This window comes from Tamandua tetradactyla, chromosome 6 (assembly GCF_023851605.1).
Source record: "Tamandua tetradactyla isolate mTamTet1 chromosome 6, mTamTet1.pri, whole genome shotgun sequence".
NCBI classification, from domain to species: domain Eukaryota; kingdom Metazoa; phylum Chordata; class Mammalia; order Pilosa; family Myrmecophagidae; genus Tamandua; species Tamandua tetradactyla.
This window is the reverse complement of record NC_135332.1, coordinates 5,167,960-5,183,380: the sequence shown is the minus strand read 5'-3', so window position 1 is coordinate 5,183,380 and position 15,421 is coordinate 5,167,960. Positions and strand designations below refer to the sequence as shown.

Genomic DNA, 15,421 nt, shown 5'->3' with positions numbered 1-15,421 from the left:
ACAGCCTCTGGGCAGAGTGGCAGGGCAGGCGAGAATAGGCAGCCCCTGGGGAGCCATACCCAAAGTCAGCGTGGGCAGGGCGTGCGGGGCCGGGCGTGAGGTGCAGCTCTGGGCAGGGGGTGCAGCAGCCGGGGGAGGGGTGCAGCTCTGGGCAGGGGGTGCAGCGGCCAGGCAAGGGGTGCAGTGGCCGGGCAAGGGGTGCAGTGGCCGGGCAGGACAGCCAGAACAAGAGAGGGCTTGGCTGGTGAGCCCAGGTGACTCTGCTCACGGTCTCCCTCTTCGCACCCCCCTTCCCTTTGCCTCTCCAAGTCCACCTGCCCCCACCCAGCCCTGCACAGTGACGCGGGTGAAACCACCGAAGCCGCTCATCAAGTTTGCTGGCAGGTGACACTAAGCAGGGAAGAAGAACTATTCACCAGCATGATTCATGACCAAATCAAGATTCCAGCAGATTACCAGAAACTGCCTGAGTCAGGCCCCGACAGGTGACGGGAAACCCCGCCCTACCCGAAAGGAAAAGCGCTGCCTGAGGCCCACGTGGGGCGCGGCCAGGCGGGCTGGGCTGGGCGCCTCCTCCCACCGCGGGGACCCCCCCTCAGCCGCGGGGCGGGGCGGGTATCTGTGTTGCGCGTGCGCGTGCGCGTCCTGCTTAACCACGGTCTGGGCCAGGCGGGACGGCGAGGACCTCGGGAGCTCACAGGTATTTGAAGAAAACGAGAGGAATTTGGCCCAGAGAGACGTGAGGGCCTTTGGGTCCGCGGCCATCTGCCCTGTGGATGAGGCTCTGGACTTGTCTTTCCGGAGAGGTGGGGCGCAGGGTGGGGGGCTGCGCCAGCGGCTGGGGGGACCCCGGGGTGGGGGTGGGGGGGCAGGGAAGCATTCTCTCTTAGGCGAGAGGTTGCACTAAGGTCCCTCCCACGTAAGAGTCCATGGCTGAGGCCGCGCCGCCCTGTGCTGAGTTCCTAGAGGGACTGTCCCCAGTGGGGCATCCACCCGCGGCGTGGCGGGGGTGGGAGGCACTTCTCCACGGTCCTGCCAGGGGTGTCTGAGGTTGCAGACACGGGTGCACTAAGGAGCTGGCAGGGGCGACAGAACCAAGGACCACAAGCCGGAGCAGGCCCAGGCCTGATGCCTGGCATCGTGCTGACTCAGCCTGGCAAGAAAAGCTCCACTAAAGGAGCAGCGTGGGGCAGGGAAAGATTGCTGGGCCCCGATTCAAGGCGTCTGCACCAGCCCTGCTCTGCCATAACCAGCAAACACGACCTTGGAAAAGTCACTGTGCTGTGTCCTTAGGCTCAGCATTTTTTCCTACAACACTCAGAGAATTTCAAGGTGCAGACTGAGCCCCCACTGCAGCCCTCTTCCTACGCCCAGACCTGGAAATGAGGGAAGAGATTGATGCTACGTCACTCCCAATAGCCGGGAATGGTTTGAACCAGAATTGGGGAAGAATTGCTGAGAAAATCCGAAGTAGATGTGTTCAGACTGCAGAGAGGGGCTTCAGGGCCCACTAGGGGCCGCAGCCCGGGCAGGTGCTGAGAGTAAATGGCTGAGGTACCCAGTGGGGCCAGGACTTCCCTAGGACACACTGTCCGCCTCCCCTGCCTATAGGCCCAGAGCAGTAGTGGGGAGGCGTGTTTCCACATAAAAGCTGGGCGTGCCAAGACTTGGGGGCTGCCAAGACCCCTGGGGCCCGTACCCATGGGAGCAGCAGTACCTGCCCAGGTGCCTCCCCAGCTACCCCACCCTGGCTGCCCACAAGGCACAGTGAGGGCCCCGCAGCCTCCCTACAACTTCCACAATCAGGACCCCCGGCCAGGACTCCTGATCGCACAGGAGCACAGCTCAGCCCCTCCACGAAGGAGACTTCACAGAGGGGCTCACCTCTGAAGAAACAGGATAGGGCTCTAAGCGCAGCATAACTCAAGTATCCTTAGAGACAGGAGGTGTCACATTCACGGAAAAGTGCCACTTGGGAAAAAAGAACCAATTAGATATCCTGGACATGAAAGCTGCGATTGTGGAAATAAAGCTAATCTGGGGATGGATGAACAGAATGAAGAGAAAAATTAGTGACCTGGAGGTTCAGAAGTTAGATTTCCCCCAGAGTTCAGCATAAGGAGATAGGATGGAAGGCAGGAAAGGAAGCTGAGATGTGAGGGTGGACAGAACAGCCCCCCCCCCCAGATGTCCATACCCTAATCCCTGAACCCCGTAACGATGTCACACAGAAAAGGGACCTTGCGGATGTGAGTTACAAACCTGGACATGGGGAGATGACCCTGGTTTACCCATTACAAGGGTCCTTGTAAGAGGGGGGCAGGAGGGCCAGAGCCAGAGAAGGTGATGTGATGATGGGAACAGAGTTAGAGTGATATGTGTTGCAAATGGCAGAAGAGGGCACAAGGCAGGGAAGCTGGATGACAAGTAAACAGATTCTCCTCTAGAGCCTCCAAAGACTGCTTTCAAACCTGCTATGCTGGTTTGAAAGGATTATGTACACCAGAAAATCCATGTTTTAATCCTGATTCAATCTTGTGGAGGCAGCTATTTCTTTCTTTCTTTTTTTTTTTAAACATAACAAACACAAACATTCTTACCATATGATTATTCCATTCTACATATATAATCACTAATTCACAATATCATCAAATAGTTGTACAGTCATCATCATGATAATTTCTTATAACATTTGTATCAATTCAGAAAAAGAAATAAAAAGAAAACAGAAAAAAATACATACCATACCCCTTACCTCTTCCTTTCATTGATCACTAGCATTTCAATCTACTAAATTTATTTTGACATTTGTTTCCCCTATTATTTATTTTTAATCCGTATCTTTTACTCGTCTGTGGAAAAGGTAGATAAAAGGAACATCAGACACAAGGTTTTCACAATCACACAGTCATATTGTGAAAGCTAAAACATTATACAATCATCTTCAAGAAACATGGCTATTGGAACACAGCTCCACATTTTCAGGCAGTTCCCTCTAGCCTCTCCATTACACCTTAACTAAAAAGGTGATATCTATTTAATGCGTAAGAATAACCTACAGGATAACCTCTTGACTCTGTTTGGAATCTCTCAGCCACTGATACTTTATTTTGTCTCATTTTGCTCATCCCCCTTTTGGTCGAGAAGGTTTTCTCAATCCTTTGATGCTGAGTCCCAGGCAGCTATTTCTTTTAATCTTGATTCAATCCTGTAGGTTGGAAACTTTTGATTAGATTATCTCCATGGGTGTTTGGTGTTCCCAATTGTGCGTGTGACCTTTTGTATGGATGGGCACATGATGCCACCCATTCCAGGTGATTCTTGATTAGTTTACTGGAATCCTTTAAAAGAGGACACATTTTGGAGAGAGCCAGAAATGACAGAAACAATAGAGGTGACAGAAACTTCAGAGCAGAGGTGACCCAGATGCTGACACTTGGAGAACAGAGACAAAGATGTTTGGAGATGCTTGGAGCCCAGCAGACGTCACCATGAGATGTTAAGCAAGTCAGAACCTGGAGAGAGCCAAGGGAAGCCAAGAGATGAAAACCAGCCCCAAAGAAGCAAAGTGAGGGACCCCCACAGGAGCAGAAACTGAAGGCAGCGGAGCCCAGGAGCAAGGGACCCTCAGTTGCCATCCAGGTGACTACCCAGCTGACACAGGTGTTCCTGACCCATTGGCCTTCCTTGATTTAAGGTATCTCTTCCTGGGTGCCTTTGTTTGGACGTTTTTTATAGGTGTAGAACTGTAAACTTGTTACTTATTAAATTCCCTTTATAAATGCCATTCCAATTCTGGTTTATTGCAATCCGGCACCTTACTAATACACCTGCCAACACCTCAAATTGGGACTTCTGACCACCAGAAACGTAAGATAACAAATGTGTGTTGTTTAAGCCACTACATTTACTGCAGTAGCCAGTAGCAAACTAATTCAGATGTGTAGAATAGAACCAGAAATTCCAAAATCCATCCAAATTCAAGTCCCCAAAGGAAGTATAGAAGGGAGGTAATATTTAAAGAAAAATATGATTTCTCAGAACCAAATAATAGTGCTTCTCAAGTTGAAAGGGCTGGCAGCACAAATAAAGACTAATTAATCCCAAAGTGATGAAACTTTGTAACTGGGGGACAAAGAGGCAATCCTAAAAGCAGCTGGGTGAGTAGTGGGGTATGAGTGTGTGTATGTGTGTAGAATTCTTAGAAAAAGACAAAAAAAACAACTGACATCATTTTCATGTTGCAAGAAAACAGCGCAATGATAGCTTCTAACTGCTGAGGGAGAAATTTGGAACCTAAAAGTCCATATCAAGCTTCACTATTATTTAGTGGTTAGGGCCAAATAAAGATGTTTACAAATATGAAAGATGAAGTTTACAGACCCACAATGAAGGAATTACTGGTGGGTTCGCACTAGCACAAAGACAGATTCGAGAGAGCAGAATGCCAGAACCTACACCAGTAAGCATAGAAATTTTTTCAAATGAAGTCTATAGGTAATTTCTCTTTAAAATTTCTCCCTTCCACCAATCTGAGTCTAAAATTCCCAAATATAGGGAAGGGGGAGCGTTAGGAGGAAAGAATGGGTAAAAGTCAAAGCATGCAAAATTTCTTCATCTGCTTGGTAGGACAATGTGAAAAATGGCTGACCCTCCACACTGCGGAAGGATGAACTTAAGCAGGTGTGTTAATTATGGTGACTGCTAGAAAAATGGGATTTTCAAGCTATTCGTGCTGGGTGGAGAAAGGAACATCTATAAAACTCAATCCAACTTCCAGAGAAGATGGCGGCTTAGTAAGACGTGCGGGTCTTAGTTCCTCCTCCAGAAAAGCAACTAAAGAAACAGAAACAATACGAAACAGCTCCCGGAGCCACGACAGAGACCAAAAAGACAGCGTACCCCATTCTGGAATGGCTGAACGGGCAGGGAGAATCCGCTGCGGTGAGATACCCGAGGGGCGCGCGTTTTCCCGGCCAGGGCGGCTGGCGACTGGGGTCCCCTCCACACACGTGGCTCCCCGGTCTGACTGGGAACGTTGGATAGCGGGGCCCTCCCGCCACGCTTGGCGTCTCGGGCCAGCTGGGCAATTTGGACCGGCACTCTCCCAAGCTGCGGCGGCCAGCGACCCCCCCCTCCACGCACGGTTTCCGGGCCGACTGCGAGATTCAGATTGGCAAATTAAAGGAGCCACAGCATCTTTTACTGGTGGGCCCCGCAGACAGATGAGCGCCAGGAGCGCCACCTACTGGGCAGGAAAAGAAAAACAGAACCCAGAGATTTCACAGAAAAACCTTTCAACCAGCCGGGTCCCACACCCAGAGAAAGCTGATCAAATGCCCAGACACCAGCAGAAAATAATGGATGACGCTCGGAAAATTGAAGATATGGCCCAGTCAAAGGAACAAACCAATAGTTCAAATGAGATACAGGAGCTGAGACAACTAATGCTGAATATACGAACAGAAATGGAAAAACTCTTCAAAATCAAATCGATAAGTTGAGGGAGGACATGAAGAAGACATGGGCTGAACAAAAAGAAGAAATAGAAAATCTGAAAAAACAAATCACAGAACTTATGGGAGTGAAGGACAAAGAAGAAAAAATGGAAAAAACAATGGATACCTACAATGGTAGATCTAGAGAGACAGAAGCTACAATTAGTGAACTGGAGGATGGAACATCTGAATTCCAAAAAGAAACAGAAACTGTAGGGAAAAGAATGGAAAAACTTGAGCAGGGGATCAGGGAACTGAATGACAATATGAAGCGCACAAATATACGTGTTGTGGGTGTCCCAGAAGGAGAAGAGAAGGGAAAAGGAGGAGAAAAACTAATGGAAGAAATTATCACTGAAAATTTCCCAACTCTTATGAAAGACCTAAATTTGCAGATCCAAGAAGTGCAGCGCACCCCAAAGAGAATAGACCCAAATAGGCGTTCTCCAAGACACTTACTAGTTAGAATGTCAGAGGTCAAAGAGAAAGAGAGGATCTTGAAAGCAGCAAGAGAAAAACAATCTGTCACATACAAGGGAAACCCAATAAGACTATGTGTAGATTTCTCAGCAGAAACCATGGAAGCTAGAAGACAGTGGGATGATATATTTAAATTACTACAAGAGAAAAACTGCCAACCAAGACTTCTATATCCAGCAAAATTGTCCTTCAAAAATGAAGGAGAAATTAAAACATTTATAGACAAAAAGTCACTGAGAGAATTTGTGACCAAGAGACCAGCTCTGCAAGAAATACTAAAGGGAGTACTAGAGTCAGATACGAAAAGACAGAAGAGAGAGGAATGGAGTAAAGTGTAGAAAGAAGGAAAATCAGATATGATATATATAATACAAAAGCCAAAATGGTAGAGGAAAATATTATCCAAACAGTAATAACACTAAAAGTTAATGGACTGAATTTCCCAATCAAAAGACATAGAATGGCAGAATGGATTATGACCCAGCAATACCACTGCTAGGTATCAACTCAAAGGACTTAAGGGCAAAGACACAGACGGACATTTGCACACCAGTGTTTATAGCAGCATTATCTACAATTGCAAAGAGATGGAAACAGCCAAAATGTCCATCAACAGACGAGTGGCTAAACAAACTGTGGCATATACCTACGATGGAATATTATGCAGCTTTAAGACAGACTAAACTTATGAAGCATGTAATAACATGGATGGACCTAGAGAACATTATGCTGAGTGAGTCTAGCCAAAAACTAAAGGACAAATACTGTATGGTCCCACTGATGTGAACCGACATTCGAGAATCAGCTTGGAATATATGATTGGTAACAGAGAACAGCAGGAGTTAGAAACAGGGTAAGATAATGGGTAATTGGAGCTGAAGGGATACAGACTGTGCAACAGGACTAGATACAAAAACTCAAAAATGGACAGCACAATAATACCTAAGTGTAATGTAATTATGTTGGAACACTGAATGAAGCTGCACCTGAAATATAGTTTTTTGTTTGTTTGTTTGTTTGTATCTTTTGTTTTTGTTTTTTTCTTTTTCCTTTTATATATATATATATATATATTTTATTAGTATTATTATTTTAATTCTCTTCTCTATATTAACATTCTATATCTTTTTCTGCTGTTTTGCTAGTTCTTTTCCTAAATCAATGCAAATGTACTAAGAAATGATGATCATACATCTATGTGATGATACTAAGAATTACTGAGTGCATGTGTAGAATGGAATGATTTCTAAATGTTGTGTTAATTTCTTTTCTTTTTTTTGATTAATAAAAAAAATTAAAAAAAAAAACTCAATCCAACAAACTGTGTGAGAGGAAACAAGAAAAGCACAAAACTAGCTGCAAGAATAGTTCAAACAACAGAAGTAAATGGCATAAACTCACCTATTAAAATGCAGCAATACTCAGGCTGGATTATATTTTAATTTCTAATATTGTTTTAATGAGTAAATAACTGCATATGATTCAAAAGTCCAAAACTAGAGGAAGGTTAATGGTGAAAAGTCTCTCCCCTCCCGGGCCCCTATTTGCCAGGTTCCACCAGCAGTAAATAATCCCCATTAGATTCTTTTGTAATCTGACAGAAATTGTTTAAGCAAACATGAATATATACTCTACCCACCTCCACCCAATTAATTTTTTACACACATTATTATACATGCTGTTTTGAATCTTGTTTATTTTAGCAATCTATCTTATTACATCTTATTATTAACATATAATGTATATGTATCTAAAGTATACAATTAGATTTGTTGTTATTCTTTTTTTTTTATTTAAGAAAACAAACATTGCACTTAGAACCACCAACAGTGGATATTAGTTAGCTTAACCATAGGCGTATTTAAATAAAGGAGCCATATAATCATTGTAAATCCTGTGTTTGTGCAGTAAGTTTCATAAATCAATTTAAAATTAAGGCAACAAGGGAAAAACTCAGAGAGCAAAGTTCTTAAATTCTAAGTATTAAACACTTAGATACCATTTGATCAGTTCGCAAAACTGTGAATGTTCTCAAAATATCAAGTACAAAGTCCTTAAAAATATCTGCACTGGTATAGTAAACTATTACTCCTAGTGATCCACTAGGAAAATTTTTGCTTCCCATCCCTGCAACCTTGAGCTCTGCTGGCCTACAGGTTTTAGTTTCAAAAGGGGGAGTGCTTCCACCAGGAGAAACAACAGTGATTCCATTGAACTGGAATCTATGACTGCTACGTGGTCACTTTGGGCTACTCATGCCCCTGGATCAACGAGCCAAGAAGGGGATTATATTACTGGCTGGGGTGATTGACCCTCACTATCGGGGGAAATAGGACTGCAGCTACACAGTGTAAGTAAAGAAGAGTTTTCCTGGAATACAGGAGATCCCCTAGATCATCTTTTAGTACTACCATACCCTATGATTAAAATCAATGGAAAACTGCAACAACCCAATCCAGGCAGGTCTACCAATGGCCCTGAAACTTCAGGAATGAAGGTTTGGGTCACCCCACCAGGCAAAGAACCATGGCCAGCTGAAGTGCTTGCTGAGGGGAAAGGGAACATGGAATGGGTAGTGATAAATATGAACTATGACCACGTAATCAGTTACAGAAATGAGGACTGTAATGCTGTTTTGTTCATGTTATACTATTTAAGTTGTAAGATAACAAGTTTAAAAATGAATATTACCCAAGGACTTGCACCCTATTCTGGGGAAATTTGGTGTGTTTCTGGTTATATGCACGACAGCTGAGTATTGTTAGGTGAGGGAAAAAATGCATCTTTTATTGTCTTCTGTTTAGAAATTAGGTATGGTTTAAGGTGATGGATATATCTGCCAAGTTGACAAGAGGTGGACTGTCATGGTCAGGTTCATGTGTCAATTTGGCCAGGTGGTAGTACCTGTTTGTCTGGTTGGGCAAGTGCTGGCCTCTCTGTTGCTATGAGGACATTTCATAGAATTAAATCATGATCACATTGGCTGCATCCACAGCTGATTCCATTTATAATAAGCCAAGGGGAGTGTCTTCTGCAATGAGTGTTGCTTACTCTAATCATTGGAAGCTTTTTAAGGAGGATTCAGAAGAGACAGGCTCTCTTCCTGCTTTGGCTGGCGAGCCTCTCCTGTGGAGTTCATCCAGACCTTCCATTGGAATCATCAGCTTCACGCGTGCCCTACGGATTTTGGACTCTATGTTCCCACAGTTATGTGAGACACTTTTATAAATTTTATATTTATGGACATTTCCTGTTGATTCTGTTTCTCTCGAAAATCCTAACTAATTTCAGCAATCATTTTTAATTCCCAAAGGCTCTAGAGCCTTGTCCCTTTTTTATAGGGGAATTAGTATCTAAGTATACTAACTAGACATTTTCTTTAAAGTTGTGTTCAGTTCCCTGTATAATCTCTATATCCTCTGGGATCATTTTGGTTTATCTTGATCTTTCTTTTCCAAGTTACAGATTCTTGAAAGGTCTGGTGACCTTTCATAATTTGAATAATATTAAAAAATGAGACAATAAAAAGCCGTTTGAGGGCAGGCCGTGGTGGCTCAGCAGGCAGAGTTCTCACCTGCCATGTGGGAGACCTGGGTTCAATTCCGAGTGCTTGCTCCATGGTGGGAGGAGCTCATTGAGTGGTGAGACCTGCTTTTAGGTGATCCTATGGGGAACCCTTACATGCGGGAACGTAGAGGTCTTTGCTCCAGGGTTCTTTAATGGTTTTGGAGAAAAATCCTTTGATTGTTGGCTTAGGGATTGACTCTTACTATTGTCCTTCTGTGTCAGTAGTGTGGGAAGGTCAAATGTTCTATGAACCAACTTCCAGCCAATTCTAGTTCCCACATTTCATTGCCAAACTCCACTATGGTTCCAGAAATCTTCAAGTTGAAGCCTCTAGTTCTGCTGGGCTTCAACAGCTCAGCTATATCTCATTCACTCATATTGTGGGCAGTAGCAACTCTCCTTGGCTGGGGCTGCAGCCTACAGAGAAAACCTAGCCTGCTGGTGGTGGGAGTACAGGATGGGCACAGCACATGCAAAGAGGAATGATGGGGGAGGTGGACAGGAAAGTGAGTGAGCTTGGGGTCCAGACTCCTGGACAGAGAGAAGGATGTGTTCAGAGGAGATGCTGGAGGTGAAGAATATGGTGATAAACTCAGGGATGGGCTGCAGGGGCCGGGAGTGGGGCGTGGGAAGAATGTTGAGGCTCAGGTGGGGCTGGGCCTTCCAGTAACCACTGGAGGGGTGGCGATGGGAAGACAGACTCCTAGGAAGGGGGAATGGCCTTGAGATGGAGAGTCTTGGCCTCCGGGAGGAGCAGTCTGCACAAGGTGGACTTCTCCCAGGCCACTGTCAGCCATACTCAACGCCTGCTCAGCCCTGTGACACAGGAAGCCCCACTCAGAAGGAAAAGAGGGGAGGGGGCATCCTCAGAGGAAGGCTGGTTCCAGTCAGGTCAAGGAAATGGAGGGAGGGTCTGTGAAGGATGTAGGCAAATTTCTCTCCAGTAAAACAGGCTTCAGGGAGCAACTGGGGAGAGTTTTGAGCCAAGAGAGTCACTTACCTGAATATGGATGACAGCTCAGGAGCTGGGGGAACCCAGGAGTTTGTATTTCAAGCTGAGGAGGCCCAGGTCTGTATGCATGGGTGAAAATAACTTGTCTCTACATTCTTATTGGAATGCTGATGGGAAATTGCTTGGGAGCCAGGAATGACATGGGGGCCCGAGAGGTTGCTGGGGCCTTGACTTTGTCAGCTGCCGAGGCTGTTTATACACCATCAGCAGATTTTAGAATGCTCTCTGTATTCAAATTCTTAGTTACAATGGAATCTGACACTGGCTGGGTGGCCTCAGGATGGCTGGAGAACCTGCGCAGCAGTTGGGGGACAGGGATGCCAGAATCACACCCCAGAAGCATCTGATAAGCTCCGTTTCCTGCTGCTGGGCCTGGACCCCGCAGCTCTCACCTCTGGCTCTGGCAAGGCTGGAAAGGCCGCCCCTCGTCTCTATTTCTTGTGTCACTCCCTACTGATGCATAGTCAAGGGTGAGTTGTCTGGAAGGAGCTGAGGCCACTGCCTGAGCCCCAGCTGCAAAGGAGGCTGGAAAAGTGAGTGTCTGGCATTTTCCATTTCTGGAGAGGGAAGTGCTCACACCTCCTAACAGTCCTCTGAAGGTGGGGTCTGCAGCCAGGATGCCAGAGAAGCCATATGTCCCCACGTACTCAAATGGCTAGATTTGCAGAAGAATCCATTTAGAAATCATGAATACCTGCAATGTGAAATTGTTTTCTTTTGTTTGGGGGGGAGGGGTGGGCACATGGATCAGGAATTGAACCTGGGTCTCCCATATTGGGGGGATGAGCATTCTACCACTGAACCACCCATGTAATTGATTTTTTTTTAAGAGATCATCTAGTTCAGTCCTTTAGTTATGAATGAGGATTTTCAGGACAAGATAGTAGAAGTAAGTAAGAATTCATTCATTCATTCAACAAATATTTATTGAGTACCTCCTGTGTGACAAGCACTTTGTAAACTATTGGGATTTAAAAGTGAAGATGCTACAGTATTCACAAGTTTCACAGAAACACATAGTAAGTTTACATAATCCAGTTTAATGAATCTGTGGCGGGGGGGGGGGTGGAAAGAGAGAGTAAAGGTGCCTGGAAACTTTGAGTTGAGTCATGAAAAATGAAAAATTAGTGGCTCACAGTATCTTCACATAGTTGAGTTTTCATCACCAGGGTCATTTTTAGAACATATGCATCAGTCCAGAAAAAGAAATAAAAAGAAAAAAAATCATACATCCTTGCCCCTTACTCCTCCCTGTCATTGACCACTAATATTTCAATCTACCCCCGTTTTTTTTTTACCTGTTATCCCCCCCCATTATTTATTTATTTATTGTCCTTATGTATTTTTTTTACCCATCTGTCCATACTCTGCACAAAGGGTGTATCAGTATCGAGGTTTTCAGTCACACTGACCACATATACTTTTAAAGAAGCATTAGAGCAAAGAAGTGTAACTGACAAGTAAATTTGGCTGTTTCTATGATCTGAAGCCTTTTTAAGGAAAACTAAAACCATGGCTAACAACATCACACCATTGTCTAACATACAGTCAGTATCAGGATGTAACATGGACGGTGAGAACATTGTCAAATCTGTAGGAATTTTTATACAATTTCTGAAGACATGAATAACATTTTATTGATATAATTGTAGCTAATAACAGGATAGAAAATTCCCTTTAATTACTGCAGTACTTCCCAAACACCTCCTGTGCAATATGTTAAACTATTTTAGCCTTTACTTTTACAAGGTGAATGAAAAAATGCTTCATAAGAGTTTTCTTTTAAAAGAAGACTTGTCTTCTAAAATAAGACAAGTTTTCTGAAATAAAGGACGATAAAGTCCACATAAACATTAACAAGATATTATTCTTTTTTTTTTTTTTTTTTTTTTTTAAAGACAGAGAGAAGGAAGGAAGGATAGAAGGAAGGAAGGAAGAAAGGGAAACATTTTTAAACATTTTCTTGTTTTATTATATTCTGTTTCTCCGTTTTTGTTACATGGGCTGGGGCCGGGAATCGAACCGAGGTCCTCCGGCATAGCAGGCAAGCACTTTGCCCGCTGAGCCACCGCGGCCCACCCCAAGATATTATTCTTATATAAAATTTTTGTTTTCTAGAAAGAGTACTTAGATGGTTAAGAAAAACATTTAACTTCATTAAAAGCAGATTAACAATCCACATTAACAGAGAGAAAGCCAAACTTCAGTTTTGTATGAGTACACAGTTTAACACAAAACTTTTTTTAATATATGATAAACATAATTGATTTTTTAATGTAATCTTCAACTATACAAAAAATATTTCTTAATCTAAGATTCAGACCCCAAAACAGAATAACTTCACAGTAAAAACACCAAAAAACCAAAAATAACCTTGTATATCTCTTGGATTTTACCTTTACTCTCTATAACAAGCCAAGGAGATGTCTTGGACATCTTTCCAAATGAAATAGCCCATTTTCCCATCTGAGTTCCTAGTGAAGTATCTTGGCTTATCCTCTCCTTTGTTGTAAAGGGAAAAGAAAGAAAAGGGCGGAGGGCTGGTGCTTACAAGGTCCGTGTTCGCCGGAGAGACGAGCCGCCTCTCCCTCCTTCAGCTCTCTGGCTGTTGGATATTGACGGATAAATTTGCCGCTGCTACATAAATCCCCCTCCTTGTAAAACATTCGCTCAAGCTCCCAGCTCATCCCAAACCTACCTGTGATTGTCAAGGGACGTCATCTCCCGCGGCTGCTGGAATACAGACTGGGCGGCAGGACGCGTACTCACTGTGGCCTCTAGAGGGCGCGTGCGTGCAGCTCTGTTCCTCCTGGGTCCCCGCGTTCACCCGGGACCCTGCGCGGCTAAGGCCCCTCCTTCTCTCCCCCTCCTCCCGGACGCCCTCCATCCCTCACCCCCAACCCCGCCCTCAGCCGGGCGGCCCCAGAAGTGAAATGGTCCTGGGGCCCAGACAAAAGATGACCGAGGAACCTAGTTTTGTCAACTTGATTCCTTTTCAGCCTGCCATTTTCTAAGAAATGCGTATTCACACGCTTTTCCCGTTAAAGGACCAAGACACAGCATAAGCGGGCAGGCCCTGCGCCCGGTGGGAGTGATCCCTCGTGCCTGACATTCTGCGGCTCCGGCGATGTCAATACACTCAGTAGGGTGGCCTCGAGCACACCCTGCAAGGACGTGGAGGTGTGCGTGCCCAGGTCCCAGCAGCCACAACCGCCTCTAATTGCCGGGCTCTGAGTAAATGCTGCTCATCACCTTTATTCCCCAGAACCCCTGGAGGGGGCCCTGAGGTGGCTGAGAAGGGCTCCCTCTTGTAAGCGTTTGGATGTGGGGTCCCAGCTGCCTGGACTCTTTCCTGGGCCTCTTGGTCGCCGACCACTCAACCCGTGCCTCAGTTTCCTCATGTGCACCATGGGCCAACAATAGCATCTGCCCCTAGGGGAGTTGTGAGGAGGAAACCTGACGAAATGTGTAACCGCCCTTAGAGTAGGGCTTGGCACACGTAAGCACAACAGATATTTTGGTTATTTTCTTATTACCACTCACTTTGCAGATAACCAAACTGAAACTCCGAGATGGTATGCAGCTTACCCAAGGTCACGCAGCAGGCCGGGGGCTGAGAGGGTCAAACACAGGCCCTACTCGCTCTGCTCAGCCTGACTGAGCTTGGGCTTCCCAGGGCCTGTCGCCATTTCTGCTCCGAGTCTTTGGTTTCCGCTTGTGGTTGTGATTAGCCAGAGCGCCGGTAGGTTGAGACCACGTTCTGTTTCTTGCTAAAATAGTGTAGGCCGTACCCCAGCAGCAATTGCACCACCTGTGGACTTGTTAGAAATGCAAATTCTCACCAGAAACCAACTGAATCAGAAACTCTGGGGGCAGGGTGCGGCAACTGTCTTAGCAAGCCCTCCGGTGATGCCGACCGGGCTCAAGTTTGAGAACCACTCTTCTAAAATGTAGGTCCCACAAAGCCAAGCCCCTGGCTCACTTAAGTTCAATAGACATTTACAGAGCGTGGTCTTGGCGGTTCAAAGAGGAATGTGTCGGAAACTTAGTGAAAGGTTTAGGAGGCAAAAGGGTGAAAAAGAAGAAAAGTAGACCAGGAAATTTAAAGTGAGCGAGTTTATTTCTGGGCTCCCGGGTAGAGCTCACCGCATCCAAGATGGAGAGAGGTGAGTCCGCACGTGGGCTTCAGTGTGGGCAGCTTTTAAGAATGGGGATCAGGTAACATCTGGAAGGGGCAGTTCATTAATTCCAGAAGTCAGGTTGGGAAGGGTGACACAGCCTCTGCAGCTCTAGCTGCAGTGCCTTTCCCCGTTCCCCCGACCTAACATTCCAGCCTTTTTGTGATAATAGGGCGCCGAGATCTTTCTGGATACTTCCTGCTGTAATGGGGCGGTGTGGGGTTATGGGCCGGAACCATCATGGCCAGGGGAGTGGGGAGGCTGGCTGTAGGAATCTGGTGAGGAGGGCAGGTGATGATAATGATGCAGGAGCATTTGGTTGGCTGCTACCTGGGATAGCTCCTTCATGCGTCCCTGAAGGAAGCTGAGGAGGCAGGGAGCTAGGAGAAAAAAGAGACAGATTAGGATGCCTGGTCCTAGTAGCGGGAGGAGCCATGTCGCCAGGGGAGAAGAAAACCAGCTTAAGGCAGAGTTGGTTCCTTGTTTTCTGTGGTGGAGATCGTCTCTTAGTTTGTTTAGGGTTTGAATATTTTGTTCCACCAGACCCGACTTGTTGAGGTAATAGCAGTGTTCCTCTTGGAGGAATACACACATTCCTCCTTTTTCCGCTGTCAGCAGGTCTAAGGCCCGTCGATTTTGAAGAGTTACCTGGGCTAGTGAGGTGAGTTGGCGTTGTAGAGAGGAGA

At 45.7% G+C, this 15,421-nt stretch overlaps 1 protein-coding gene across 1 annotated transcript in view; it reads left to right on the top strand.

Moving 5' to 3' along the window:
• Positions 1–631: 631 nt before the first annotated feature.
• Positions 632–15,421, top strand: part of ICAM2 (intercellular adhesion molecule 2) — a 36,661-nt gene continuing 21,871 nt past the window's right edge. The window contains exon 1 of the mRNA XM_077163574.1: positions 632–700. The gene's annotated coding sequence lies outside the window, so the exon portion shown is untranslated. The remainder of the gene's footprint in view (positions 701–15,421) is intronic.